General features: G+C 34.2%; 1 non-coding gene across 1 annotated transcript; it reads right to left on the bottom strand.

Annotated features, from left to right (window-relative positions):
- Window positions 1–4,265: 4,265 nt before the first annotated feature.
- Window positions 4,266–4,372, bottom strand: LOC141593229 (small nucleolar RNA R71). Its single transcript, XR_012521331.1, has one exon. It is a non-coding gene; the product is annotated as a small nucleolar RNA R71 (small nucleolar RNA).
- Window positions 4,373–12,265: the final 7,893 nt, after the last annotated feature.

Here is a 12,265-nt window from a genome sequence, read left to right as displayed (position 1 = left end):
AAATTTATATTTATCAACTTTTCAATTTTAGATCTGAAATATATGATAAAATGCAACATGTGACGTTTTTCCTTTAGTCATGAAGTATGTTTTAGCAATTTTTCACTAATTAAAGTCACTATTTATGTTATTTTTCATCAAAAATTCATAAATCATGCATAAAGACATCATTATAGCCAATTATTTTACACACATCTTGTAAAATTTCATGTGACAACATACTAAATTTCTATGATCAGATTCGAAATTTATCTCATATTAACCTATTTTATCATTTAAATTCGATTTTATCATGAAAAATCCATATTTCGAGCATAAGAACTCATAAAATTATAAACATTTACAGGTCATCAAAATATAATATATCTGAAAACATATCCAAAAACCACTGAAAAAAATGAAGTTTAGCTAATTTTAGTCCAAAAATGATATTTTTATCATAAAATCACATTTTAATGCCATTATTATATAAAATGAACAATAAAAATCCATAAATTAACCAAAATATCCTAAACTTTTAGGATCAGAAACTTTAAAATGCATAATTGATTTCGTGATATATCATAATAAACACAAATTTATAAGTTTTATTTGTTAATCGTATAACTCGGAAAAACTATAACCGATTTGCATGCAAACAACCTAAGGCTCAAGATACCGCTTGTTAGAAATCTATATCTCATTATTTCGACATATTCATATATGTTTCAATCTAATTTAGTCATAAAATTAATTTGGATCTTATGCATGCAAACATGAATAAAGATGAAGAAGAAATCGTCATTCTTACAATAGAAATTTCGGATTATTGGGCACAAATGAGTTCTCCTACTCACTTGTTCTTGAGCTCTCCTAATATGGATGAACAAAGATTCAAGGGTAGAATCTCTCCCAAAGATGAATACCCAAAGTAACCCCTTAAAAGATTAATATTATTAATACTAGAACAATATTAATCTAAATAAAATTGACCCAAAATATTGAGTTTGGTCTCTTATTTTCGGTTAAGAGAAGGGAGAAGAAGAAGTAATAATCTCTCTAAAAACTCTCTATTTTTAGATGTTGTAAGAATGAATAATACACTAATATTTTTGATGTAGTGTATTAGGTAAATTATAGAGAAAAACCCTTGGCTTTTCTCTATGACAAAACCGGGTAGGGGGGGGGGGGGGGGTAATGGCCAATGCAAGACCAAGGTGTTCTTCACAAGAGTAACTAGGTATGCATGGCTAGTATTTAGGTAAATGATTATGCTTTCCACTTAAAAAATAATTAACACAATATTTAGCCAAAATCACCCTCCATTTCAGTCAATATGAGATATAATGGATTCCATTTTATCTTTGTCAATTTATCAATTTGTCACATGTCACAAGTCATGTAAAATTGTTATGCATTTTTAACATATTAAAAATCAACGTATTAATAAAAATACGTCATGTACAAAATCGACTTAGTAATTCATAATTACTTGTACTAAAATGATTTACCAATTATAAATCACAACATCTTGTATTTATAATAAATTATTCATTCAAATTCAATTGTTTCCGTAAACAATAATTTCATCTAAGTAATAAAACAATGCGATCACTTAGACAGTATCTTATTTAATCAAATTATAATGAGATACGTAAATATTACTTCCAAAATGGTCCGTCAATTTTAAGTAATTTAATTAACCCGTATCGTCATACGATCAATTAAATAATCAATTAAGAGTGTTACCATTTAGGTATGACCTAAGGGGATCAACTGATCACCACCGTCGCACGACAGTAATGTCAAACTCTAGTCAGCCAATCATTACCGATATGTGTGGACCAGTTGACAGTAAAATATTACTTCCCAATTGTATTCTTAAAATGAGACTTAAACATGTGATCATCATGATCGACAGTTGTGATCGCATTATTGTCCGAGGACACATATTCCAACAATATTAACATGGACCATTTTATTTACTTGTAATTGTGAATTACTAGTCAATTGTTGTATATAATTAAATTAATATATGTAATGATATTTAATTGTTAAATATGCATTAATATTATTAATAACATGTTACTTGTCACATGTAACACATTATATGACAAAATGACAAATTGACAAAAATAAAATGGACTCCATATTAACAAGGGGAACCGGTTTTAGGGTGGTTTAGGTGAAATGGTTAAAATCATTTTATTAGTAGTAAACACAATGATTACATACTAAACCTAAACTATACCCTAGTAATTTTCAGAAGAACAATTGAAAAAGCATTTTGCATGCATTGGCTCTCCTCTCTTCTCCTCTCCACCGGTTTTTCCCCTCCCCTATAATAAGAATTGTCCTTATTTTTTCATTCTCATTCTTAGAAAAATTACTACTTACTCTTCTCTCTTTTCTCTAAAATAAGTTTTAGAAAGTTAATTGTTCTAATATCTAATATACAAATTACTAGAAGTAGTAATACAAAAATAATATTAGATTATATTTTAAGGATAGCTACTAAACTAATCTAGTTAATTATTTAGTAGTTTTAAGGGGGTTGTCTTGGTGCAATTGATAGGAGGTTCTCATACATTTGGGACAAAAGGAATCATCTAATATTTAAGCTCAAGAACACGTAAGAAAGGTGTTCTTACTTATGCCCTTAAAATCCGATTTCCATATTGTAAGGAATTTTATTCTTACTCCTAATTTTATTTATGTTATGCATGCATAAGATCATCATCTAAATCAATGAATATTTTAGATAAATAATTAGAGAGTTTAATTTGAGGGTCAATGAATCCTTTCAAGAATACTCTTAGATTAGTTTATATTAGTTTTGCTTTGGATCTATTGCTCTTTAATTAAGGTATTTTGTTAATCTTTCTTTACTTATTATTAATTCAAGTTCTATTTCATTCAATTGTTTTGTTCATCTTATTATGCCTTAAATCATGTTGTTTATTAATCTTATTATTGTTATTCCCTTTATCATGAGTAGCTAATTTTATAATCTAGGGAGAATGGGGATCTAGGTTGTTAGAAGGAGAATTAATTAATGAATTGATAGTTAAAATTGCTTATTCGTTATTGTTCAGTTTTTTGTTCTTCATCTAGTTAGTTAATTAGTGGCCAGGGTTAATTGACTAGTGTAGCGAATTGAGACTTTCACCGACTGGGTTAGAATCAATATAGGCTGCGATAACTGAATAAAGATAATTTAATGATAGCGACTACATGTTAAATTAGATCTAAAGGGATATTGAATCGACCGATCATATAACCTTAAACAACATAATTAGCTCTCTCAATGAGTTAAAATATACCCCGTAAAACTACATAGTGAACCTAATCCTTAGACTTTTTAATATTATTGAATTCGTCTTATTTACTTTTATTGCATTTAGTTATTAGAAATCAAATAAACAAAACCCCCTTGAAATTGTTACCTTTAAGACGAATCTAAATATAAACAAATTAGATTAATTAACTTGCCTCTCTGTAGATTCGACCCTTTCTTGCCACTAACTACCAATTAGTAGTAATTTAGGATTATTTTGATAGGCCAACGACTGAAAATAACCTTATCAAATTTGGCGTCGTTGTGGGGGAGGCAACAATTTTTATGTTTGTTTTTGTTTATTTTTGTCATTTGTCTCAGGGAGCATCAGTTCCTTGAGACAGTTTGATATTTTCTTGTTGTTTTCGTGTATGCCCAGATCTAACAGGTTAGAGATTATACCTTTTGATCTCGAGCCAAAGAAGACTTTTCGCTATAGACGAAAATTTCAAAGAGAAGTAAGTCAGGTGGAAGACTTGAGTACACTTGACTACGAGCAGTTTACTTTCGTAGAATATTCGTTTTTTGAAGAGGACACACTTATTTCTGCACCCGTTTCTCCTACAACATTGAAGATGCCGACCTTGTCAAGTCGTTACGAACCCACGGTTGATTTCATTCCTAAAGGTTTTAAGCTCCCTACCACTAATAAAGGGACTTTTGAGATCAAACCTTCTTATATAAGCCTAGTAGAGAGAAAGTCATTCAGAGGAAAAGCAGGAGAGGACCCCGCCAAACACATGGAGAAATTTGTCACATATTGTTGTTCTATTCCTTTGACAGCTGGGGTGACTCAAGATCAAGTCAAACAGACTTTTTTCCTTTCTCTCTGAGAAATGATGCAACAGAATGTCTACGTGACTTGGATATGGAGGCTGACGCAATCACTAACTGGACTTCATTAGCTCTTACATTCTACAAGAGGTATTTTCCACCGCAGAAGACTAATGCTCTTAGAAGCCAGATTACGAGTTTTAAACAAGGTCCTACCGAAGATTTTAATGAAGCTTGGGTTCGTTTCAAAAGGCTAGTTCGATCCGTCCCTCATCATGGCTTCCTGATTTGGTTTCTTTTCAACCAATTTTACAACGGGTTGTATGACGATCACAGAGCTTTGCTTGATCCCGCTGCCAATGGAAGATTCCAGGATAATACTAATGACGGTAATGTTTGGAAGTTGATTGATCAGATAGTTAATCACACAGCTGAGTATGGTAACCCCAGAGGTAGTAAGAGAGGAAGTGATTCAGATAATGTTATTGCGGCACAACTGGAGGCCTTAACGGCTCAAATAGCTGAATTAAAAACATCTCACTCTTTGGATAATAAGCAAGAAACGGTTCATATGATTAATCAAGAGGTGTCTTTTGAGAGATGTGGGATAGATGGCCACACTGCAGCCAAGTGTATGTGTTGAACCAAATAGAATATATGTTTATGTTTTGATGATGTCAAGAGTACTTTATATTATATATATTCGTTGCGCGTAATTTTATGTTTAGTCTCTTCATATTAGACTTATTATTTGCAAGCTTAAAGGATTGTGATGAAATTATACAAAGGTATATTGTGATCAAGCCCTCAATCAAGGATCAAGATATTGCAAGATAGTGAGAGAATTATTCAAGCGTCATGAGAAGATGAAGCTCATCTAAAGATTGATCAAGCTTGAATGATGAAGTAGCCTATACTCGAAAATCTCCTTAGAATATTAGAATAGTGTAGGTGATTATCTCGTAATGGTAACGTAAGAGTGGATTTTTTACGTTAGTAAAGTTATAGCTTCACAGCTATAACATTACTTATGTAGGAGCTCAATGTTATTGCTCTTCTACTATAACATTGAGATGCTAAGCTTATATAGCGCACGACTTAAGAAGTTTTCAAATTATTTTTGAAAAATGTTTTTGTCTCTTTTAAATGTTTTAGCAAAAAGTATTTATTTAACAAGGAAGCATATATTCATATTGAGTGTGGTTTTATTTTAATCTTATAATTAGTAATTATATTGGATCAACTTATGAGTTGAGCCATATTATTAATTAGGGTTTCTAATATGGCATACTCTTAAACCCTAAATCTAACCTAATATCAAGCTAGGGTTTCATGAAAAACAAGGCATATGAGCTGTGTTGGTTTCGTGTAACTTAAGGATAAAAGTTGTTTATTGTTAAGATTTTATTCTCTAGAATTATCTTAACATATATTTTATGCTTAACTTGATATGGTTATTTATGATGAGATATTTTAGTTATGGTAAATCTTATTATATCTTAAGATTTAAGGAAAAGATAATATGAGAATAATTGATAAAATTATCTTTTGAATATTCTCTATTATCTCTTAGGGTTTTAAGGAAAGAAATAACAAAGATATGATTTGTTTACATATCTGTTATTTTGGCCTTTAGGGTTTCGATGAAACCGCGTGCTTTGCTACTTCTTTTGCTATAAATACTCTACACTTTGCAACATTTGAAGGTAAGACCTTTTGAGCATAATTTGATTTTATTTTAAAAGCAAAAACCGTATTTTACATGCAAAAACCGTTTTGTTATTTTGAAAAGGTTGTGTGTCATATAAACTTGTGCATTCATTATTTCGTTATCGTTATAAGATAATAGTGCTTAATTTGTAACACCCCCATACTCCAAGTGCCTTACCAGGACCACTCAAAGCATGAGAATGCTACCATTTCGGTTACCCGAGGCAATGATAATCAAATAGACAATAACGAAACGTACTTTAATAATAATAAAGTTTAAAGCGATACAACCAAAACCGAAACTGATAAAAGAAAATACAAAGGTTCTCAAAACTTTCAAATACTAAACAACTAAAAGTGTTTGACACGGCGGAAGACTTCTAAAACAGCAACGTGATGACTCATCCCAGCTATCCCATGTGTAACGTCTCATACCTGCTCAATAACTGCTTACCACCCCCGAATGGATCACCACAGTTTTTAAAACATTTAAACGGGGTCAGTACTAATTACATAAAAACAACAGCTGCAATGAAACCATATTATAAACAACTCAAACAGCACATCTTAATTTCCACAACTCCACCCTATCTCCACATATCTGACTACACACCGAAGTGTGTAGCCTTGCCAGAGTACCCATCGCAACAGATACTCCTCGCCGCCAGTGGAGGACCGCAGCCGTTCCCACCTAAGCCCCGCTCATCTCCATCGAGCGATAAACCCATGTTCATTAATGTGCACATCCCTTCTGTGGCGGGTTTCACAGAAGGCGAATCAAGGGCGTGAAGCCACTCCCGCAAGTGACTCCACTCAGCCAGGGACGCACCCCGAAGATCACAAACAGTTATACAACGATAATCACATTACACTACCAATAATCACCAAATCAGAATCCAATGCCAATACGATATACAACACAACAACAATTACCAACAACACTTATGTAACTAATACTGAGTAGGGAAACCCTACCTGGAATAAGCCATCACAAGACTGTCATAAGCAGCTAATCAAAATGCTCTTCTACGATATCTCCTCCTATAAACACATATACAATCATGCAATTACTACTAAGCCAATCAAACACCCAAAACCCCGAAATATATCCAATTAGGGTTTAACCAAAATTGACGAAACAACATAAAAACTATCCAAGGATCTTACCCTCGACACGACGAACTCAACGGCGTAAAGAACACGACGATCCGACCACCTTAGCCTTTGGAATTTGTTAATAACGTGACGAATGCGAACTACGTAACTCTTTTCTCTTCTCTTGAAAGGTTTTAAGAAATAAAATGATTAAGAATAATGACGGAAGCCTTTTATATTAATCTCGCGTTATTAACAAAACCCGGCTAAAATAACCCGTAATACGCACTTACTCGATCGAGTAAGTCACTTACTCGATCGAGTGACCCTTACTCGATCGAGTGCCACACTTACTCGATCGAGTACCTATTAGACAGAACACTGTTTCGTAAAACAACATACTTACTCGATAGAGTACCCAAAGAGATAGAAAACCGTAGTATTACATAATTGATTTCTTACTCGTTCATTAACGTGAACTTTAGAAGAATCATTAGTGCTTTCTTATTAGCGTAAGTTAGTCACTCGAGTATTTAACGATACTCACTTGAGTTACAACTAGGGTTAGTTGTACGAGTTGGGTTAGTAAATTTGTAATCCGTAGAAAGGTACTAAATTTATTAATCGAGAATATTGGACGTAGGTTTTGTTTTGTGAAACTGAACCACTTCAAAAATCCGTGTGTCTCTCTCTCTTTCGTTTATTTGCATTGTTTTAATTCGTTAATTGATTGATTAGTTAAAATTTAATCAATAAACATTAAATAATTAATTTTACACGTGCAGTTGCAAAAGTAGGCTAAAGTTTTTAAATCCTCAATTCACCCCCCCCCCCTCTTGAGTATTTCGGATCGATAGACTCTTCAGTATGAGTACCAATGAACAAGTTCATGCCTTCCAGTCTTTCAAGCAAGGTACTCCCTATTCTAACTTTTTCCCTGAAGGGAGTCATAATGTATTTGCTCAAGCCCCCCCCCACCCCCCCGCAGAATGCTCATATAATTCCTCTAAATCATAGTAGTCAACCACAAGGGAATTTTGTTCGGCAAAATCAAGGAGGTTTTCAACTGATGCAACCTCCTCCTCAAGCTCCAAGTAATGAGATGGCTGAGATGAAAGCTCTATTGCAACAAAAGCAAATGGCTCAGATTTCCGAACTAATAGCTCACAACAAGATGTTGGATACTCAAGTTGCTCAAATGGCGGCTCAAAATCCTTCAAAACAGTCCGACAATCTTCCTCCTCAAGGTAAACAAGCACATGAGCAAGTTAATGCTATTTCTTTGAGGAGCGGTACTACTTGTCAAAGTCCGGATGTGCCCATTGTTGAAGATGAGGTTTCTTATATGCATCCTAAAGGATTGGGTAATCTCGAGCTAAGTGATGACGAGAAAGAATTAAGCAAAGATCAAACACGGGATAAGCAAAAAGATAAAAAATGAGGAACAACTTGGTTCCTCGATCGAGTAAGCACGTGATTTATTGAGGATCCAGCATACTCGATCGAGTACTACATGGGCTCGATTAAAGAACCCCTAAGATGATAAATTTTCGCGTGTTTCAGCTACGACATTGGAAGAAAATAGGATCATCGATCGAGTGACCACTGGACTCGATCGAGTACACCCCGTAACTGAAGATAATGCTTCCAAAGTTATTTCTAAAGCAAAAGAAGTCGAGCCAATTAAAATTCAACTACCTTTTCCTCAACGATTGTAGAAGTCTAAGCCTAAACAACAGTTTGGGGGTTGATGGAGGTAGTGAAGAATCTTCAAGTGAGTGTGCCATTCACTGAATTGGTCACTCAAGTGCTGGCGTGTGCTAAATTTTTGGGAGAGATCTTATCGAAGAAGTGGTGTTTTGGATGAAGTTGAGACGGTAGAATTCACTCAGGAGTGCGCGGCCGCATTACAAGCTAACTCACCACCGAAGCTAAAGGATCCAAGGAGTTTTTCTATTCCTTATCATATTGGTAGTATAACTATTGATAAGGCCCTTTGCGATTTAGGGGCTAGCGTTAGTGTTATGCCGTATTCAATTTGTAAAAAGTTAAATATGGGTCAACTACGTGTCACTAATATGACCTTGCAAATGGCTGATTGATCTTTAAAGAAGCCTATGGGTGTCTTAGAGGATGTGCCAGTTAGAGTAGGGAAGTATTTTATTCCAGTTGACGTTATTGTTATGGATATGGCTGAGGACTCCCAAGTACCCATCATTCTTGGTAGACCATTTCTTCACACTACAAGAGCACTCATAGATGTTAGAGATGGTATTTTGACACTAAGAGTTGGGGATGACATTATTAAATTTGTTCTTGATAACGCTTTAAAGCGTCCCCTTTCAATAGCTCCTTGTTATATGCTTCATGTTGTTGCTCCTACTATTGATGATTCCTTTGCTTATTGTTTGGACATGAATTCGTCTGACGCTCCTGCTACTGCGTCATATCCATGGAGCAAGGAAGTCGATGAGATTGAGAGGTTTATTTACGGAGATGAACCTCCTCCTGAGATGGTTTACAGCTGTGATGAGAGCGTTGACTTGGAAGCCGAGTTGGATGCTTTGGAAGCAGAGATATTCAGAGAGAAGCCCGCCAGAATTTATGAGATGAAGCAAGTTCCTATGATAGATGAAGTGCCATATCTCCTTCCTCATGATGATGCCTTGAAGAGCAATGAACATACTTGATCGTATTGATTGTGCCTTGCATGACATTTGTTTTTAAATGCAGGAAATTTGCTCGACAAGATGAATACCCGATTGAGTGCCGATGGGCTCGATCGAGTACCTTCACTTTTTGGGTTTAATTCGTAGCTGGCTTAGATAGGAATTGCGTGGTTTCTCCCCTATTTTTGCAGCTGGTTTGGGGGAACTCTTACGCTATTACCTGGTATTCTCTTCCCTTGTATCTACTTTTATTGTATTATCTGTTGTTATTTCCCATTCCTTTTGTTAGATGTGTCCTTTAGGTTGCTGAAAATTTTTGTGTGATTTCTATGCTCTAGGCGTCACAATGAGGACACTGTGACATTTATGTTTGGGGGGAGGAGTCTTTAATTATGTTGTGTGATTTACTTATTGTTGTGTACATTTATATCAAAAATCCATAAAAATTAAAATTTTTATAAAATACAAAACATGTTTTTACTTTGTTTCAGGTCAAGTCTTGGTGAATTAAATAACAATGATGTTAAATTGCATTGTTTTTATATTTGAATCCCATATAGTTGTCCATGTACATTATTTTGACCCGTTATTCATGAAAACAAATCTCATAACTCGAGTCTTGACCGTATTGATATGCCTTATACTAAGTAAATTTGACACAATTATGTTGGTAAACTATTTAAATTATGAGGTCTATAGAGCTTCCTAGGTCACGAACATCAATAAACTGGTCTCATTGTCAATTAGGCTTGAGTGTGGTTTCTTCTTGTGGAATGTGTAATATCAAACTGCATAAGTGTGACATTGATTTCTTGATACTTTTATTGTTTTCATTTGACTAAGTACATGTGGAAAGGCGGTTCTTACCGTTCAAATAAGCCTTACATTACCTTTTGTTTAGCCAGTTTGAAACCTTGTAGCCAACTTTAAATTACATCCTATGAAGCTACAATCCAAGAATTTGCCTACCTTTTCGGGACAGTTGCAGTTGCTTGTTTTTCATGTCTATTTTGCTATTATGGTTGGGTTGGGACTTTTTGTTGTCATGTGGGTATGGCAAAGTACTGTTTAGCAATTGTGTTGTATCCTTGTGTTGGAAAAAGAAAAATATAAAGGAAAGGAAAAAAAAGAAAAAATTGAAAAAGAAAAGAAATTGATTGCTTCATTTGGTTTTGTCAAGGATCAAAAGGATGATCGTTAGAGTCTAATGCATATTTGGAGAGTACCTCATTCGCTCTCATATGTTGTAAAGTTAAGATTATTTCTCTAAGTTGGGTTCATTTATCATAGATTTGGTTTTGGTTTAGCGCTACGACTACCGTCTTAGTTCCACATATCCATAACGTGCTTTGCCACAAACCATTTCTATCCCTTTAACTCATTTGCCACCCTTATTGTCCTTGATACATGTACTTTTGTCTACATATTGTAATTGCATATTAGTTGGGGAAATCTATATCACATTAGATTGCATGCATGTTTCATAAGTTGAGTGAGTGTTTCAACTTCTTTATATCTTCACATATAACTCACCCTTACATACTTATGAGTGCATGAGTGAATCCGCGAGAATCCGACTGATTTGTCTTCCAAAATCGAAAGGTATTTGGCATTTGTCTATAGTATGGTGACTTGAGACTTGAGCTACGTTTTATATTACCCGTACCTTTGAATTTGTTTTATTGGTACACTTTGGTCATTGCTTTGTTACAATTATGGATAGCTTGGGATTTGTATGCATTAAACATTAGCTCTGAGTTATTTGTTTGTCATTTGTATGATTGCCTTTTATATTGTGTGATGCTTTACTTGAGGACAAGCAAAGATATGGTTTGGGGGAGTTTTATGAGTCATAATTATATGCATATTTATGCCTCCCCTTAATTACTTTTGATACGGTTTTCGTGCTAGTTTATATTAATTACATGCCTTTTATGTTAGAATATTCTTACTTCCACTATTTGATGTTTAATGCAGGAATGATGCATTTAAGGAACAAAGGAATGAAATGGGCATCGCGGAGTGGGCATGAAGGAATACACGAAGTATGGAACGGGAATCCATAAGAATGAAGGAAGAGAAGTTAAGAAGACAACATGAAGAAAAGAGCTGAAGATGAAGAATACTCGATCAAACCTACATAGACTCGATCGAGGAACCTGTGTACTCGATCAAGTGCACATATGCTCGATGGAGGAACCACTTGTTTCCAGAATTTTTCGCAATTTCCTTACGTTGGTTATGTTTTACTATAAATATCTAAGTCGTACCCTATGTTTATGAACGCTTTATTTCTACCTAGGGACGTATAGCTACTCTAAAAACTCTCTTAGAATACTCTTAGATTAGTTTATATTAGTTTTGCTTTGGATCTATTGTTCTTTAATTAAGGTACTTCATTAATCTTTCTTTACTTATTATTAATTCAAATTCTATTTCATTCAATTGTTTTGTTCATCTTATTATGCCTTTAATCATGTTGTTCATTAATCTTATTGGTTTTATTCCATTTATCATGAGTAGCTAATTTCATAATCTAGGGAGAATGGGGATCTAGGTTGTTAGAAGGGGAATTAATTAATGAATTGATAGTTAAAATTGCTTATTCGTTGTTGTTCAGTTTATTGTTCTTCATCTAGTTAGTTAATTATTGGCTAGGGTTAATTGACTAGTGTAGCGAATTGAGACTTTCACCAACACG

This window comes from Silene latifolia, chromosome 7, assembly GCF_048544455.1.
Source record: "Silene latifolia isolate original U9 population chromosome 7, ASM4854445v1, whole genome shotgun sequence".
Taxonomy (NCBI): Eukaryota; Viridiplantae; Streptophyta; class Magnoliopsida; order Caryophyllales; family Caryophyllaceae; genus Silene; species Silene latifolia.
This window is presented reverse-complemented; position numbering and strand designations above follow the sequence as displayed.